The sequence below is a fragment of the Coptis chinensis genome, chromosome 4 (assembly GCF_015680905.1).
Source record: "Coptis chinensis isolate HL-2020 chromosome 4, ASM1568090v1, whole genome shotgun sequence".
NCBI classification, from domain to species: Eukaryota; Viridiplantae; Streptophyta; class Magnoliopsida; order Ranunculales; family Ranunculaceae; genus Coptis; species Coptis chinensis.
The window spans coordinates 90,550,684-90,567,958 of record NC_141459.1 but is presented as its reverse complement, the minus strand read 5'-3'; the positions used below and the strand labels follow the sequence as shown (position 1 = coordinate 90,567,958).

Below are 17,275 nucleotides of genomic sequence, written 5' to 3'. Positions count from 1 at the left end.
AAGAAATTGATGAAGATAGAAAGAATTGGACAATGGTATTGGCCCTGCAATTAAGTATGTATGCATGTATGTGAATATGGATATAATAGGGCAACATGATAGTGCAACACCCATGGTGCAGAGGTAAATAGTGGGATTTGATAGTGCAACATCCATGTTGCAGAGTTAGATTTGATAGTGCAACACCCATGTTGGAGAGGTAAACAATGGGATTCGACATGTTGCAGTGAGATTTGATAGTGCAACACCCATGTTGCAGAGGTAAATAGTGTGATTTGATAGTGCAACATTCATGTTGCAGTGATATTTGATAGTGCAACATTCACGTTCCAGAGATAAATTGACACTGCAATATGAATGTTGCACTGCCACGTCAGTTTGTTCACAATAGCTTGTTCAAAGTTGTTTGTTCATATAGAACAACTCAAAATGAACACACTCCTTGCTTAAGCACTAATGGAACCCAGAAGCCCACCATAACGATCTAACTGGATTCCTTTATAAACTAATTATCCCTCACCCTTTGTCCCTCTGACTTTCAGAGAATGTCTAGCGATAGAATAAATTTGTAAATTTGTCATTCGTTACTCGTTAGGCAGACCGTATTGAATATAATAAGAGTTTTAGTCCCCCACGATTCATCTCATGTCATCGCTATTGAACTTTAACAAACCTAAATAGAAACTCAATTTTTGAATCATCATAGAAAATAGACTCAAACTTCCATGAGCTCAAATTAAATAATTCAGTTGACCAAATCCCAATATATAGTGATAAGTAATATAAATTTTAACTAAGATAAAAACAAACAACAAAATGGATTTTTTTAAAAAAAAAACTTACTGTAATGGGATGTTCAATCTTCTCTTGATGATTATGATGAACAACAAAGAGAAGTAAAGTAGCAATTGAAAACAATATAAATAAACCCCATATCCAATTAAAAAACCTCCTTCTAATTGGGCGCCGATACTTCGCCTGCCCGTATCCGCATCTTCAAAGAATCCATTTCCACTAATTCACAACCAAATCATAATATATAAACGACCCATTGCTTAGTTTTCATTAAAAAAATGCTCCTTGGGGTAATTTTGTATTGCAACAGTAATGTTTTAAAGTCTTTAAAAGAGAGAGACAAAGAAGGAAGGAATATGGTGTTGGAGTTATCCCTCACAGGAGGAGAAAAGGAGTTCACCCTGCATGGAGAAGCCTGAGCGCGCCCCGCGCTCTGATCAGTCCTACTCAAAGCGAACCATGCGCCCATGCCTTGGTTGACCTCCAATACTTTCAGCGTGACCCGTGCTTGACTTGGCCTTGCCCAAGGCACACCCCGCGCCCATGCCTATTTTTACCAGATTCTATTTTTTGTGAACCGCGAGTTTGCACTATAAGGTTTAGGTTTTTGGCAAAACCAAACACATGCTGAGACACGAAAATACACAGCACACAGAGAGGAAACCCAATCTTGAAAGCAATCAAGATTGAGAGATAACCTTTACAGATAAACAACCGTGTAAAGAGAGAGGAGTGATCTAGTAAGGTGAAATACTGAAAGGAGTGATTGTAATCTTCTTTCCCATTTTATAAAAGGATTAGCTCTTGTGGAAGTAGGCACCATTGGCCGAACCACAGTATATCTTTGTGTTGTGGTATGCTTTTACTGCTTTACATTATTATCTGTTGTTAATAGTTGTTTAGTAAGTTAGGCATGTTAGTTTGGTTGTAGGGAATATTTAGATTATAGATTGGAGTGGTTATTGTTCAAATACAAGTTATTTATGTAGTGGGGAATCGATTGGTATCGGTGTTAATCCCCAACAAGTGTTATCGGAGCCAGGTTAGATTAGCCTAGGGAGTTATCCAAATCTTGGTCGGAAAGTGTTTGACAAAACTCCTGAGAGAAAATTTGAGTTTAAATAACTTGTAGAGATGGAAAATTCCGTGAACACTCGCATGACGAGTTTGAATAGGAAGAACTACACCATTTGAAAAGCCAAGATGGAAGACTTGCTTTATTACAAGGACTTGACACAACCAATTGAGAATAGAGGAGAAAGACCGAAATTGGTTGCTGCGGCTGAATGGAGCAAGCTTGACAGAAAAGCAACTGGGTACATTCGACAGTGGATTGACGATAGTGTCTTTCACCATGTATCCCAAGAGACTACATCTTTTAGCTTGTGGAAGAAACTCGAAGGCCTCTATGAGAGAAAGTCGGGTGGAAACAAAGTGCTGGTCATTAAGAAGTTTGCCAATACGAAGTACCAAGAAGGTTATTCAATGTCTGAGCATCTTAACGAAGTACAGAATATCATTAATTAGATGCATTTAATGAAGATTAATTTGGGAGACGAAGTTGAGGTTATGTTTCTATTAGGCTCTTTACCCGAAAGTTGGGAGACATTAGTAGTTTCTCTACACGGAGCAGCCAAAGATGGAATTGTTTCCATGGAGATGGCTACCACATTTTTGTTGAATGAGGAGACTAGAAGGAGTTCAAAAAGTAGCTCCTCTCACTCAGAGATCCTTGTCACAGAGAAACAGGGGAGAGGTAGAAGCAGAAAACCATCTCGTTCTAGAGGTGATGACAGAAGTAAATCTAGGGGTGAAGCTAGAACTCCTAAGGCAGAGAGGCAATGTTACCATTGTGACACCAAGGGTCACGTCAGATATGAGTGCAGAACACTGAAGAGGGATGAGAAAAATAACTGTGTACATGAAGACATGGTACAGAGGAACGGAAATACAGGTAGAGATACTACCGCACTAGTCGACGATCTAGTTGGAATTGTATCAGACTGTGGTGTGTGCTGTCTTAGTACCTTATGCCAGGATATAGAGTGGGTGATAGATACAGGAGCATCCTATCACGTCACACCACATAGGGGATTCTTCATTACCTACAATTGTGGTAAATATAGTGAAGTGAAGATGGGTAACAGTGGAGTCTTGAAGATTATAGGCATTGGTGATGTTCATGTAGAAACCAATGTCGGCTACACCTTGACACTAAAGGATGTAAGACATGTCCCTGACATACGGCTAAGCCTAATTTCGGCTGGGAAGTTAGATGACGATGGCTTTGTAAACTCGTTTGGTAACGGGGTATGGAAACTGAGCAGAGGTTCCATTATAGCAGCCAGAGGGAAAACTTGCTCTCTTTACAAAACACAGGCTAGTTTGTGTAAAACAGAAGTGAATGCGGCAGAAGAAGAAGCTTCCTCTGAACTGTGGCACAAGAGATTGTGTCATATGGGCATAAAAGGGATGGAAGTTCTTGCTAAGCAAAAGGCCTTGCCAGACTTCAAAGGTACACATTTAAATAGATGTACTCACTGTTTGGTATGAAAGTAACACAGGGTATCTTTCCAAAGATTCTCATCTCACAGAAAGGACAATGTCTTTGAACTAGTACACACAGACTTATGTGGTCCTATAAAAGTGAAGTCCCACGGGGGAGCTTTATGCTTCATGACCTTCATTGATGATGCGTCAAGAAAGGTATGGGCATATAGTCTGAAGACCAAAGATGAAGTACTTGGCGTGTTTGAGAAATTCCATAGCATGGTGGAAAGAGAGACAGGAAAGTTGTTGAAGTGTATTCGCTCAGATAATGGGGGTGTGTATATTGGGCCGTTTGAAGAGTATTGCCAGAGTCATGAGATTTGTCATGAGCAGACCGTTCCCAAGACACCGCAATAGAATGGAATAGTAGAGAGAATGAACCGTACCATTATAGAGAGGATGAGATGCATGCTATCTCACTCTATGCTACCTAGAACCTACTGGGTAGAAGCAATGCGTACAGCCGTGCATGTGATCAATCTATCGCCGTCAAAGCCTCTGAATAGTGATTATCCAGAGAGAGTATGGTCAGGCAGAGATATTGATTATGGATACTTGAGGGTATTTGGGTGCAAAGCATTTGTGCATATTCCGAAGGATGAGATATCCAAGCTTGATGATAAAGCCAAGCAGTGCATTTTTCTGGGTTATGGAGATGAAAAGTTTGGTTACAAACTCTATGATCCGATTAACAAGAAGGTAATCTGAAGTCGAGATGTTGTGTTCTTGAAAGACCAAACCATAGCAGACTTTGAGGAGGATGAGAAGCTACAGGCTTTCACCAATGATCTTGTTGATTAAGAACCATAATTAAGTTCCTATTGTTGAACGTGCAGAAGACATTGAGAATGCAGAGAACCATGAGTTTGATGCTCATGATGAGAATCCCATTGATCATGATGGGATAGAACCTATTGGTAATTTGGTATAGAAGATGCAGATGAAGTGCATGAACCACCACCTGAGCAAGCAGAAATGTATCCTTCTGAGGCACCAGCAGATGGGGCAAAGAGGTCTGACAGAGAGAGACAAGCTTCAACCAGGTATCCACCACATATGTATGTTTTACTATCTGATGGTGGAGAACCTATGTACTATCAAGAGGCACTTAAAGGTACAGATAAAGAGAAGTGGTTGAAGGCCATGCATGACGAGATGAATTCTTTGCATAAGGATCACACTTATGAGTTAGTTGAAAACCAACAGGAAGAAAAGTTCTCAAGAATAAGTGGATTTACAAAGTCAAGCATGAGGAGAACAATCTACACCCAAGGCACAAAGCTTGCCTTGTTGTGAAGGGATTCGGTTAAAGGAAATAGATTAACTTTGATGAGATTTTTTCTCCTGTAGTGAAGATGACTTCTATCGGGTGGTATTGGGTATGACCGCAAGTATGAACCTAGAGGTTGAGTAACTAGATGTTAAGACAATTTTTCTTCATGGAGACCTTGAAGAAGATGTCTATATGGACCAGCCAGAGGTCAAAGGCAAGGAGAACCTAGTATGCAAGATGATAAAGAGCTTGTATGGGTTGAAGCAAGCACTGAGACAGTGGTACATAAAGTTTGATTCCTTTATGGCGAAGCAAGGATACAAGAAGTCTGCTTCCGATCATTGTGTGTTTGTTCAGAAATTTCCAGACGAGGATTTCATAGTGCTATTGTTATATGTGAATGATATGTTGATAGTTGGCCCAAACATCAACAAGATATCTAAGCTGAAGAAAGACTTGAGTAAGTCCTTTGAGATGAAGAATTTGGGTCAAGCAAAGCAGATAGTTGGGATGCGGATCACTCATGACAGAAAGAGTGGAAAGTTGTGGCTTTCTCAAGAAAGCTACATTAAGAAAGTGTTGAAGAGATTCAACATGGATCAAGCGAAGCCAGTCAGTTGTCCGTTTGGTGGCTAGTTCCACATGACCAAAGAGATGTGTCCAAAAGGTGAGCGTGAGCAAAGTCAGATAGAAAAGATTCCTTATGCATCCGCAGTAGGCAGCTTGATGTACGCAATGGTGTGTACAAGACCAGATATTGCTTTTGTCGTTGGTGTTGTAAGCCGATTTCTGTCAAATCCGGGTAAGAAATATTGGGAAGGTGTTAAGTTGATATTGAGATATCTCAAGGGCACTTCCAAATTGTGTTTGTGTTTTGGTGGAAGTAAGCCCTTACTTGAAGGCTACATTGATGCAGACATGGCAGGTAATGTTGACTCGATGAAGTCCACCTCCGGTTATCTAGTTACTTTTGCAGGGAGAGCAGTTTCTTGGCAATTTAAGTTGCAAAAGTGTGTTGCCCTCTCCACTACAGAAGCTGAGTATATTGCAGCCACTGAGTGTTGCAAAAAGATGTTATGGATGAAGAGGTTCTTCGACGAACTAGGGCTAAAGGAAAAACAGTTTGTAGTTCTATGTGACAGCCAGAACGCCATCCATTTGAGCAAGAATCCAAGTTTTCATTCTAGATCTATGCACATACACGTGCGTAATCATTGGATTAGATAAGTACTCAAAGACAAGCATTTGTGCATCGAGAAGATCTATACCGACAAGAACGGGTGGGATATGATGACCAAAGTCTTACCGAAAGGTAAGTTTGATGTTTGTTGTGCTACTGTCGGAATGATAGCAGACTCCTCCTGTTGATTTGGAAATTGCATGGAGGTATCCCCCCCTCACTGTTCGGGAAAGGGAGATTGTTGGAGTTATCCCTCACATGAGGAGAAAAGGAGTTCACCCTGCATGGAGAAGCATGAGCGCACCCCGCGCTCTGATCCGTCTTGCTCAAGGCACGCGCCCATGCCTTGGTCAACCTCCAGTACTTTCAGCATGACCCGCGCTCGACTTGGCCTTGCCCAAGGCGCACCCCGTGCCCATGCCTATTTTTGGCAGATTCTATTTTTTGTGAACCGAGAGTTTGCACTATAAGGTTTGGGTTTTTGGCAAAACCAAACACATGCTGAGACACGAAAATACACAGCACACAGAAAGAAAACCTAATCTTGAAATCAATCAAGATTGAGAGATAACCTTTACAGAGAAACAACCCTGTAAAGAGATAGGAGTGATCTAGTTAGGTGAGAGACTGAAAGGAGTGATTGTAATCTTCCTTCCCAATTTATAAAAAGATTAACTTTTGTGGAAGTAGGCACCATTGGCTGAACCACGGTATATCTTTGTGTTGTGGTATGTTTTTCTGCTTTACATTATTATCTATTGTTAATAGTTGTTTAGCGAGTTGGGTATGTTAGTTTGGTTGTAGGGAATATGTCACACCTCAAATTTCCAGACAATATTTAAAATAATGATATTCAATTATCTGGAAACCCGAGGTGAAACAAAACTCAATACCTTGTTATCAAACACGATATAAAAACTGAAATCAAAAGAAAACTAAAAGGAACAACTCTTCATAATATAATAGTTATTTTCAATTCAAATAATGTAATTTATATTGTTTAAAAATTAAGGTTGTTATAATATACACACCTTAAAGGAATCTCGTCCCGAGATTCTAGGAAAAAAAGTAGATTAACCAAACAAACATATGCCAAACAATAATTTTTCTAAGTCAACTGATCATATCTCAACAACTGAACTTTATGTGATAATCTAAAATATGCCAACAAGATTAATTACACTTCATTTACAACTTGCACCAAAATGTCATGATAAACAAATATCATAAATGAGATATATGTGTATACTCAAGTATACACACCTTAAAAGGAATACACGTATACAATATCATATATTCTTACATGTAGAAATATATAAACACAACTCACATGATGAGAAACACCACCTTTTACAAAAAGGATGAGACCAAAGTCCAAAACAAAACAAACATGAAACCAACAAGGAAGTTCAACACCACAAAGAAGCACTCCTACTACCCATTACCACAATCCGAGGATCACCTAGACATTCTCATTCTAGGCTAACCTAAGCTCCGATACCAAACTGTCACACCCCAAATTTCTAGACAATATTTAAAACAATGATATTCAATCATCTGGAAACACTACACCAAAATTTCAGAATTAGGACACACCCTTGGGACAATATATCCCGTCTCTCATTAGGAACGAGATTTACCGTCTTAAACAGTTTGAACCCCGTCGTAATTGTTTTTTAGGTTGACTAAAGTTGACTACAGTTGACTATATGACATAAGTTTTTGTTCCAAATTAGAGACGAGACAGTTTGTGCTCTTCCAGTTTCGGTGGCCGTCGTAGATGATTTTTCAGAGAGAAGGTGTTGCCCTTATTTTCTTCGCGCTCAATAATTCATTACCCCGCCCAATATTTCACTACCCCGCAACCTAAAATTTCTTTCTTTCACTAACCCTAGTATAAGAAGAAAGTGAGGCTTTCGTGGGAGGGCGGTAGTGGTTTGACATTAAGAGCTTGGAATCTCTCTCAAAATCAGCAAGAACTGCATCTCTCTCTTAAGTTTTGGTAACCCTCTCTCCCTTATCAAATTTTGTTTGCGTTTGTACCTCAATTTATGAACCCAATTTCCAGTCCAATTTCTTGTAATTGGCTCAATTCTTTAAATTTTCGGGTTTATTGTGTTTTTAAGTTTCTCAATTCCTTAAAAGCTTGTGTCTTTGTTGTTTATTTTGATGTGATTGTATTGTTAACATGGTTTTACTATCCTACCTAATTAAATTGTCTGGGTTTTGTAAGCATAATAATTTAATGTTAGCCAACCTTTTCTTTTCTTAGATATTGAAACTGATGATACAAGCTTGAGAGCTGATTGTTTTTTTCGGTTTCATAAATATAAAGTTTGAAACTTTGTTGAAGCCACTAGAATTAGTTATTTGCATTTGGGTTTGGAGTTCTCACGGTCTCAAAATATCTGACTTCTTGGCTGCATTTTGTTGATGTGATTTAGCTAATTATTTCAATAGTGTTCTAGCGTTTTAGAAGATGGTTTGAACCTATAAATGGTGGTAGGATATGACATTTAGTTTAAAGGTCTTATCTTTAGTAGGATATGGGATGGTTTCATTCGTGAAGTAAAGTCCTTTGTTTGTTTCATGATTATTATTTGGATAAATTGTTTAAACCTATAAATGTCATTTACGAAGGGTGGTCACCATAAGTTATATTTACTTGCGACAAATATTCCTACACCGTAGAGTAAAAACCAAAAACATAAGTGCATTTGCTCTTGTTACTCCTCAAGAAGCCAAAATAGAGAGTGAGGGTCATTCATTGTTGTTTTCATCTCTTAGTTCAGGGTAATTCTTCATATTTCAACACTTCTATTTATTTTTCCCCCATAAACTAACGGTTATTCTATTAGTAAACATAATATAAAAATTAAATTTGTTGTTGTTATATTAACCAATTGCATTTTTTTTTTTCTTCAAAAGGTTGAATTTTTCCTCCTCAAAGATTAAATTTAATGTTTAATTTGTTGCTCAAAAAAAATTTCAATCAAGAACAACTATTTTATTATCTAATTCAAGGGAGAACAATACAACTAGTCACCTTTGTTCCTTCTAGGTATTAACCTTTCAACGTCCTCTTTAAGTTAATTTTTATGGGGAGTTAGATACTTGGATGTAGAGACTTGAGCTATTTGGATTGGGCGAGACTTGAGTTGTTCCTAATCATAATCAATAATCAATAATGGATGGTAATAATTGGAGACTTGGGCTCTTATCGAGAGTGAGGGTCATTCATTGTTGTTTTCCCCAACTTGAACCAACTATATTTTTGAAAAATTTGTTGAACCAATTGCATTACTACATTACAAATTCTCGTCATCATATTGTTAACAAGATGTATGCTTCTCTATTGTTTTTAACTTGTTTGCTATTCAATCGTTTTGTTTTGTGAAATGTGAATGGTAGAAATGAGAAACAATGAGTAAAGTTTTGAACTTGTGGAAGAATAAGTGTTGTATGAAGTTTGTTGAAGTATATAAGAAATGGGATTTAGTTAGAATTGAGTTTTATTGCTTGATCGTTATAGCTTAAATGATTGTGGGTGGTTTTTTTTTAGCTTATATATAATGATCATATTTAGTTTATAGGAGGCTTATTTACATTCAAGTGCGATCGGAGTTTAATTAAAGTAATGTCGGAGTTAAGCTTATTCGTGTGAGTTTTGTAGCATATATGGTTTGTGAGAGTATTGTATGAATCCTTGAGGATAAACATATTGTTGAGGATAGTTTGTGCTTGTCTGTTTATGTACTTGGAGCTTGCACAAGCTCACTCGCACACAATTCCTTCTTTAATAAATTTCCTTACTTGCGTGCAAAAAAAAAAAAAGTTCATCATTATCATGTATTTTCTCTTTAGAATTTTAACTTCTCTGAAAATACGTATAATAATTTGATGCAGGTGAACCTTTTAAAGTTTGAGGGATTCATCTCTTTTAAAGTTACTCCGGTCGCAATCAACAACTTGGTTTAGGTATTTGTTTACTCTCTTGCGTCAATTCTTTTGGGTATCAATTCTACAGTTTTCAATTCTTCTTTTTATTCTTCATATCAGTTCTTTGGATTTCTACGTTTAGCTTGGTCATCCAATTAACAGGTACTTTACATACGACGTATTTTGATATTAATTCTTTGATTAGTTAGCAAAGCTATTAGATGCACAAGGAATTCTGAGTGAAACCAATATATTGACTTAACCTCAAATGACTACAATGGTTTCTCTATATGCTAGAGAGTAGAGACTTGATCGTTAATTACACACATTACTAGACTTGATCGTTAATTTCATTGTTACTTAGTTTGTTAGAATGATTAACCGAAAAGCAGTTAGTATGTTAGAACATTTTAGTTTGTAATAACTGATTTCTCTTGATACAAAGTTAGAAATGAAGAAGTCCTCTTTGGAAGCCCATGTATACTTCAAAGTATGCGACTCTGTTTGTTGTTTGTGACTCGGGGAGTCGGTGATACATTTTGATTATGTACTTGTATAGTAACTGACTCATATTTATATCTTAAAATTGTATAGTTTAGGCTTTAGGACTTGGATATTTAGCTAGACTTGTGTGTCAGAAGTTAATACACGTGTCGCCATAAGTTAGTTTAGTGCTAAGCTTTTTATTTTTATTGTAATTTTACGCCTGCATGTGATTCCAGTTAATGTAGTTGTTGGTTTCTTGTTGATGATAATGCGTACTAATTTATTTAATAATTCATTTTTATGTATCAAGGCAAGTTTGCCTAGGATAACATATTACTTGTTGGTTCCTTAACTATAATACCTAGTAATTAGTATATAGATTAAAACCAATTAGAGGGTGTTACTGAAAAATCCTTATAGAGGAGGGATAATAGAACGATGATGACGATATCGTTTTTTGAAGTATTGATTGGGTAGGAATTTGGGGAGCACACTTGGAGAATCTGCCATCAAATTCTTACTAGGTAATAGTTATCTTTACTTTAGTTCTTCTTTTGTAGAGTAACACCCACTCTATACTTGGTTTCTTATATTGTTTCAACCCAATTTTGGGTTTGATGACTTGAGACGTTGAAGTCTCCATTGAATAGTTGGAGGCTGGAACTATGGAGGCTGGAACTGGCCTTGGGAATGGCCTGCAGAGCCCAACAGATGGCATGTAGCAGCCTAGGACTTAGTTTATTGTTAAATATGAAGGTTGGGTATATTTTGTACCATTCTAGAATTATCAATTGGAACCATACAAACTTTTGTAGCATGTGCCATTATCAGTAGGACCTAGGACTTAGGTTATATTTATCCAGAAGTAGCTTAAGTTCAGGTGGAACCCTGTATTATCATATCTAAAGTTGCAAAGCTACACTTCCATTGGGTTCAGTTCTTGCATTGCTTGCTTGTTTCAGTTCATAAGGTGAATGCAACTCATTGCTTTTTCGATTGGAATTGGTATCTGTCGTGAGTGGTTAAAATTAGTAATTTCAATTCATTTCGGTTGTTAAGTTCTTTGTTGAATACACACGCACACCCAATTCATCCTTCTTCTTGTAGTGGAAATTTGTAATTGTCTTATTCTAGATTGGACATCATTGATGATTTTTTTTCAATCTGGGGGCCAAGCTCCGTTACTGCGATGGTGCATCTTTTACAGGAGACAGTGAAGATAAGGTTTGATTGTTAATTCCAATCAACTGTGCAGTTCTTTGTTTGTTTCATGATTTTTATTTTGATCACAATAAGTTATATTTACTCGCGATAAATATTGTTACACCATCGAGTAAAAAACCAAAAACATAAGTGCATTTGCTCTTGGTACTCCTCTGAGCCAATTATTTTACTGTAATGCATGCCCTTGCACTTCTCATGCATGCTTTTAGCATATTTTGGCGTGTCTTAGATGTGTTTGGTCAAGACTCAAGAATCTACCTATAACCATTTTTGAACGTCAAATTTTATTATACATAGGTGCCTGTGGTAATGCGTGAGTGTGACCCTTGTGTGTAAAAGATTGTTTTGTAATTGATTTATTTCTTCATATTTGGTTATAAAAATTGTTTCTTTTTTCGTATGATTAGGTATCCTGAGTGGTGTTTGTTTAGTTTCGTGCTATGGATGGATTTGGTTTTGGATTTTCTTGGATTCATGGTAGGGGCAACTTTGTTTCTCTATGGGTAGCAGAATAAGTCTCAGAGTTCTTAAGTTTTTCAAATAATTTGTCGTAAAGATGAGATATTTTTTGATTGATTCTGTTGAAATGTAGCTTTGTTCGTTAACTATCTTGTTTGTTTGTGTTGAAGTGAAACTACCTTTTGAAATTGGTTTTGGCCAGATGGCCAGTGTCTTGACTGTGTAAAAAATCCAACATAGCACTTGTGTAAAAAAATATGTTTTGGCATTGGAGTTGATAGTATTCATCCTGACTTAATAGTATTCATCTGACTTAATGGTATTCATCTGGCAGGTGTTCTTATCAAGGGGATGCGTCAAGTAGTTAGCGGTCAATGAGCTTAGATTAAATGGAAAACTTTCTAAGTGACTACTATACTATTTACTTAAAGGTCATATACTTGTTATAATTATGAATTTATGATATATAATTTAGTTTATCTTGTATTTACTAAGCGCAGTTAAAAGCTATTGAATTGGTTTTCAAAAGTTATTTCACACATAATGGTTGTTAAGATCTGGAGGTTGTGCACTGAACGACATACGGTTGATAAGTTAGACTTCTAGCTTCTATGCGAACTGTTCACTCGAAAGAAACCAACATTTTTTTAGTTCTATGTGAAACTTTCAGGTTATTTTCACTTACTGTGCTGCAGAACGAAACTGTAAGGAAGAGTTGTGCAAGACACACACTGGTATATGACTTCTTTAAACAGGTATGCCTTCAAACCTTTCTGTTTGCTTCTAGTAGATCCTTTATGTTGTGTGAAGCGGTTTGGAATTTGTTCTTGTGTTGCTATGCTGCTGATTACGAAAGGGAAAGATTTGACTGTCTTATTTGAGTTCTTTTGGATCCTACATACAAGACACAATAGTTTATTTTAGTATGATGGAGTAGTATGCTGATTTTCTAAAAGTTGGACCTCTTCTCTTATTGTCTGCAAAATAGGTTTGCCACTTCATTGACATGATGGAGATCTTTGAATCATTATCCCATGCCTCCAAGTAAGACTTTTAACTTTTTGTATGTATACTATTTGTCAAGCGTCAATTCCTTTGCATGTCGTACTTCTAAAACAATACAAAGTTGGGGAGGTAAATACTTGCTCTCCACCATTAACCTAGGTAATCGAGTTGTTCCAAGTTTCAAGTAGTTGACTGTATCTTTCTTTGCTCATAATGTGGTTTCTTGGAGCCGCTCTTTATTGATTTGTCTATTATTTAAGAATGTGGTTTTATAGTTTTCTCTGATGTAGTACTTTGGGACCCTTGGATTGGTTTGTGTTTGTTAACAATCGCTTGAAACCATTCTGTAATTTTGGATTCAGATTTCATATTCATCTCTTGGGCTATGGGTCTATAATGCTAGTTTCAATTTAAGTCAATTACTCCACACTTGTTTCAAATTTATGTTCACTGGGTGATGAACGTCTTTTGCAGAGTAGAAAGCTAGTATATAAGTATATCATCTTAGTGTAATGATATATCTGTAATGGTGAACTGTGCAAGCTATATCACTACACCAGAATTTGAGAAAAAGGACGCACTCTTAGGACTATTTTCTCCGTCTCCAATAAAGTACGAGCAATACCGTCTTAAATCGTTTTGTGCCCGTCGTATTGGTTCATTATGTTGGCAAAAGGACTTTGCTTTCTGTCCCATATTAAGGACGAGACAAGGTGACCTGAATCTTTTAGTCTGCTAGTATTAATGTGGAAATGAGATGAAAATAAGTCAGACTCTAAGCTATTAAACTTCTGCTGAGGCTGTTCATGGATCTGGATGAAAATCCTACTCAATTAAGGACATCTAGATATGTTGCAGAGGTCCAACCTGTGCAGAGATATCACTGGGGTCGTAGTTTTACTGTTTTCTGCTTGATATGTTGTAGTTAGGATTTCATTAATGTTATCTTTTGCAAGAGAAACTTATTTGCTTGTATATTTCCCAGGTTGTTTGGCAAGACAACATTGACCTAGACAATATGACTTATGAGGTATACTCACTGTCTCCTTTTGTTGTGAGCCAATGTTTATCTACTCTTACATAATCTAATAAGCTAATGCTAGTTATTAATGAACTATTTCCGATTACTCTTGTAATGGAGAGTAGGTCTTCCTTATTTCTGTAATTTCGTTTGTGTTGGTGTCTTAGTCTATAGAGAGAAACTCTCTTCCAAAAGATTAGGATCTAGTTCATAACCTACAAAGTAGAATGTGGATAACTGATCTTGTTGCCATCATATTGCATTGGAGTTTAACATCCAAAAGTTATTGGGGTTAGAGTTGGTCCTTTTTTTCACAATCTGAATTAATGTCCTCATAGCTCTTGTTGAAATATCTTGTAACATTGTTTTCATCTACAGGAGTTACTTGATTTAGGTGAGGCAGTTGGGTCTCATAGCCGAGGCCTTTCTAAAGAACTTATTGAATTGCTTCCAGTGCCCAAGTACAAGAGTGGCTCCTTTTTCTCAAGAAAAAGTTTCTGAAATGAAAGGTAAGATTCAAATTAACATGTTACTCCTTATTTAAAAATACTAGCTTGTTTCTTTCAGTTCTGGTTGGAGCATGTTATTAATGTAATGAACATCTTGTTTTCTTTGAACTCGTTTGACTAGTATATGTGACAATTTTCAATTCACCTGACGTAGACAGAAAGAGTTGGGTTTTTCTTTGGGACTTGATGTTCTATGTTGATATGATGGTAAAAAAAATGTTAGACAAATAAAGTGGTTCACATACAAACCTGTAAGCTGAATGGAACAAGTTACCTTGTCCTTATTTCATGTGATGCATATATTTGTTTTGTCGTTAGGAGTAGATTATCAGTTGATGGTTCTTTTCTCTTTTTCATTGTTTGGAGAAAGGAAGCCATGCATTTTTTTTTAGTGTCAAGAATAAAGACAAGTTTTTGATAGAATATGCTAGCTGCAGTGAACCTGTGATGTAGAGCTGGTGCTTGGGTTATTCAAAGTTCATTGTATTGCATCATGTTTGTTGGTTAGATCTAAACATGTATAGACAAGATTAATTTTCAGAAGTAGATGAACGACAACTTGTGCTTGTAATTTCTATTACATACAATGAAGAACTTACAATGTGGAATTCATGAACTGAAACTAAAAAGACAAAGAGTATCTTTTCCCTATTTAATGTCGTGGTTTAATGAAAGATTTGGTGATCTATGAGGCAACTTGGACATTCCTAACACAGATATTTCCCTTATGTTTTTTCTTTTTGTGATTCTTTAGAGTATGCGTGCTTACTGTATAGTTGTTGTTAACTGTTAAGTGTAGTTTTTATTTGCTGTTTATGTATGTTGCATTTCCCAGGAAACTGGAAATGTTATTTGCCTTGACCTAACGCTCTTCTGTTCCACTAAGAAAATAAATGTTTATGCAATTCACAACAAGACTTCTAATATTGTTGCTATCAGTGTGTGATTTGCCAAATGAAATATAAAAGGCGGGGCGGCAGATTACTCTACCCCGCAAACATGTCTACCACCACAGATTGTGGAACAAAATGGCTTAGTATCAACAAGGTCACTAATTAGAGCCTTCCTGTTTCTTTGAATATCTCATACTAAATTACCATGTTGCTTTTTGTTCACCACTAAACATGTATTGTCCTTCTCAGGGCCCTGTCCAATTTGCTATATCTTGAGGTGTTTGGCGATAGTTCTACAAAGTAAAAACCAGTGAACAACAAATGGAAGGTCATCTTCAAGTTATTTCAGATGCCGCGGTGATGCTTACTCTCCTTGAGGGTTTTTCTCTTCCTATAGAGAGCTAGATAGACTAGAGCTTTATTAGGAGAATCTTTTCTTTGTAGATGTGGAATAGTCATCATAGGCTAGTGATAAGCGAATGTAATGGATTACAAGGACAACAATGTAATGGATTCTTTGGGACAAAGATCTCGCTCCACGGATGTGCGAGAAAAGTTGATTTACATTTTGTGATATTTTAGTCTCATTGTTATACAGCTTTACTAGAATAGCTTTAAACAAATAGCTTCTACCAAAAAAATTAATTATTTAAAAAAAATTACTTTAAACAAATACGACGGGGAATACTATCGTTACTTGCCTTCCCTAAGACAATATGCCACGAAAATGCGTGTACTAAATGTAAGACGAAAATTTACGACGGTTCAGTACGTTCCAGATTTGAAAATAGGCAGTTCCAGCAGAAAGGAAATTTGCAATAGTTTTGAATGTCCTATAATTAACGACGGCCTTAAGTGTCGCATGCCCGTCGCATTTCTAATTTGCTTTACCACGCATTTTCCCATCATTAATATTAACGACAGGGCTATTCGCGACGAACTTTAGAACACCATTTCCCGTCGTAAATCTCGATTTAGGACGGCAATTTCCGTCGTTTATGGCCTTTTCTGGTGTAGTGAAACCTAAGGTGAAACAAAACCCAATACCCTGTTATCAAACACGATATAAAAACTGAAATCAAAAGAAAACTAAAAGGAACAACTCTTCATAATATAATAGTTATTTTCAATTCAAATAATGTAATTTATGTTGTTTAAAAATTAGGGTTGTTATAGAATATTTAGATTGTAGATTGGAGTGGTTATTGTTCAAATACAAATTATCTGTGTAGTGGGGAATCGATTGGTATCAGTGTTAATCCCCAACATATGGGAGTGTTTTAAGTTGTTTCTATGTCTGCTTGGAAGAGAAAATATTTTTAATTGGGCTCGTTTTTAAATATTTTTTTTCACCAAGACTTTAATAATATAATAAGAGGTTATTTAAAACACGAAACAGAAGGTGCCCGTAGCAGAAGCCATAAAAAAATCCAAATATTAACTAAATCTAGTTTGGCCTACCTTTTTCGTTGTGCTTTATTTCTTCTATTGTTAACAAGTTTGGAATATTACTTGGGACGTACTAGTTTTGGACAAAAGTGAATACAAATACATTAATATGTTGAAAATGCTTATCGAATCAATGTATTAAAACATTTCAAAGTGGTCGCTGAATGAATATATATTAATATGTTTCAAAATCAAGGACAGATCCAGTATTTTCAGTCAAGGTGGTGGGCTAGTTATACTAATTAACACTACTATTTTCTTCTCTTGTGAAAATTGAGGTGCGCTGTAGGCCCCCTAGTCCGCCCCTGTTCAAAATAGTTGATGAACGAATTACAATAACAGGTACAAAATGCTTGAAAAAAAAAAAAAAAAAAAAAAAAAAAAACTCTTTATTTTTCAATATTTTGCTAAATTTCTGTTTCCAAAGTTTTCAAATTTGGAAAAAAAATTACATATCCATAATATAAATAAATTGGATTAATGAAAAAAAAA

General features: G+C 36.3%; 2 long non-coding RNA genes across 3 annotated transcripts; both read left to right on the top strand.

The window, feature by feature from the left end:
• The first annotated feature begins 7,399 nt into the window (after positions 1-7,399).
• Positions 7,400-9,909, top strand: LOC147505573 (uncharacterized). Its single transcript, XR_015220629.1, has 3 exons — positions 7,400-7,800; positions 9,705-9,776; positions 9,858-9,909. It is a non-coding gene; the product is annotated as an uncharacterized LOC147505573 (long non-coding RNA).
• A 1,469-nt stretch (positions 9,910-11,378) lies between these two features.
• Positions 11,379-14,719, top strand: LOC147505572 (uncharacterized). Of its 2 annotated transcripts, XR_015220627.1 has the most exons (7): positions 11,379-11,447; positions 11,855-11,924; positions 12,241-12,337; positions 12,577-12,661; positions 12,895-12,950; positions 13,897-13,941; positions 14,311-14,719. It is a non-coding gene; the product is annotated as an uncharacterized LOC147505572 (long non-coding RNA). The 2 variants fall into 2 exon arrangements; XR_015220628.1 differs by lacking the exon at positions 11,855-11,924.
• Positions 14,720-17,275: the final 2,556 nt, after the last annotated feature.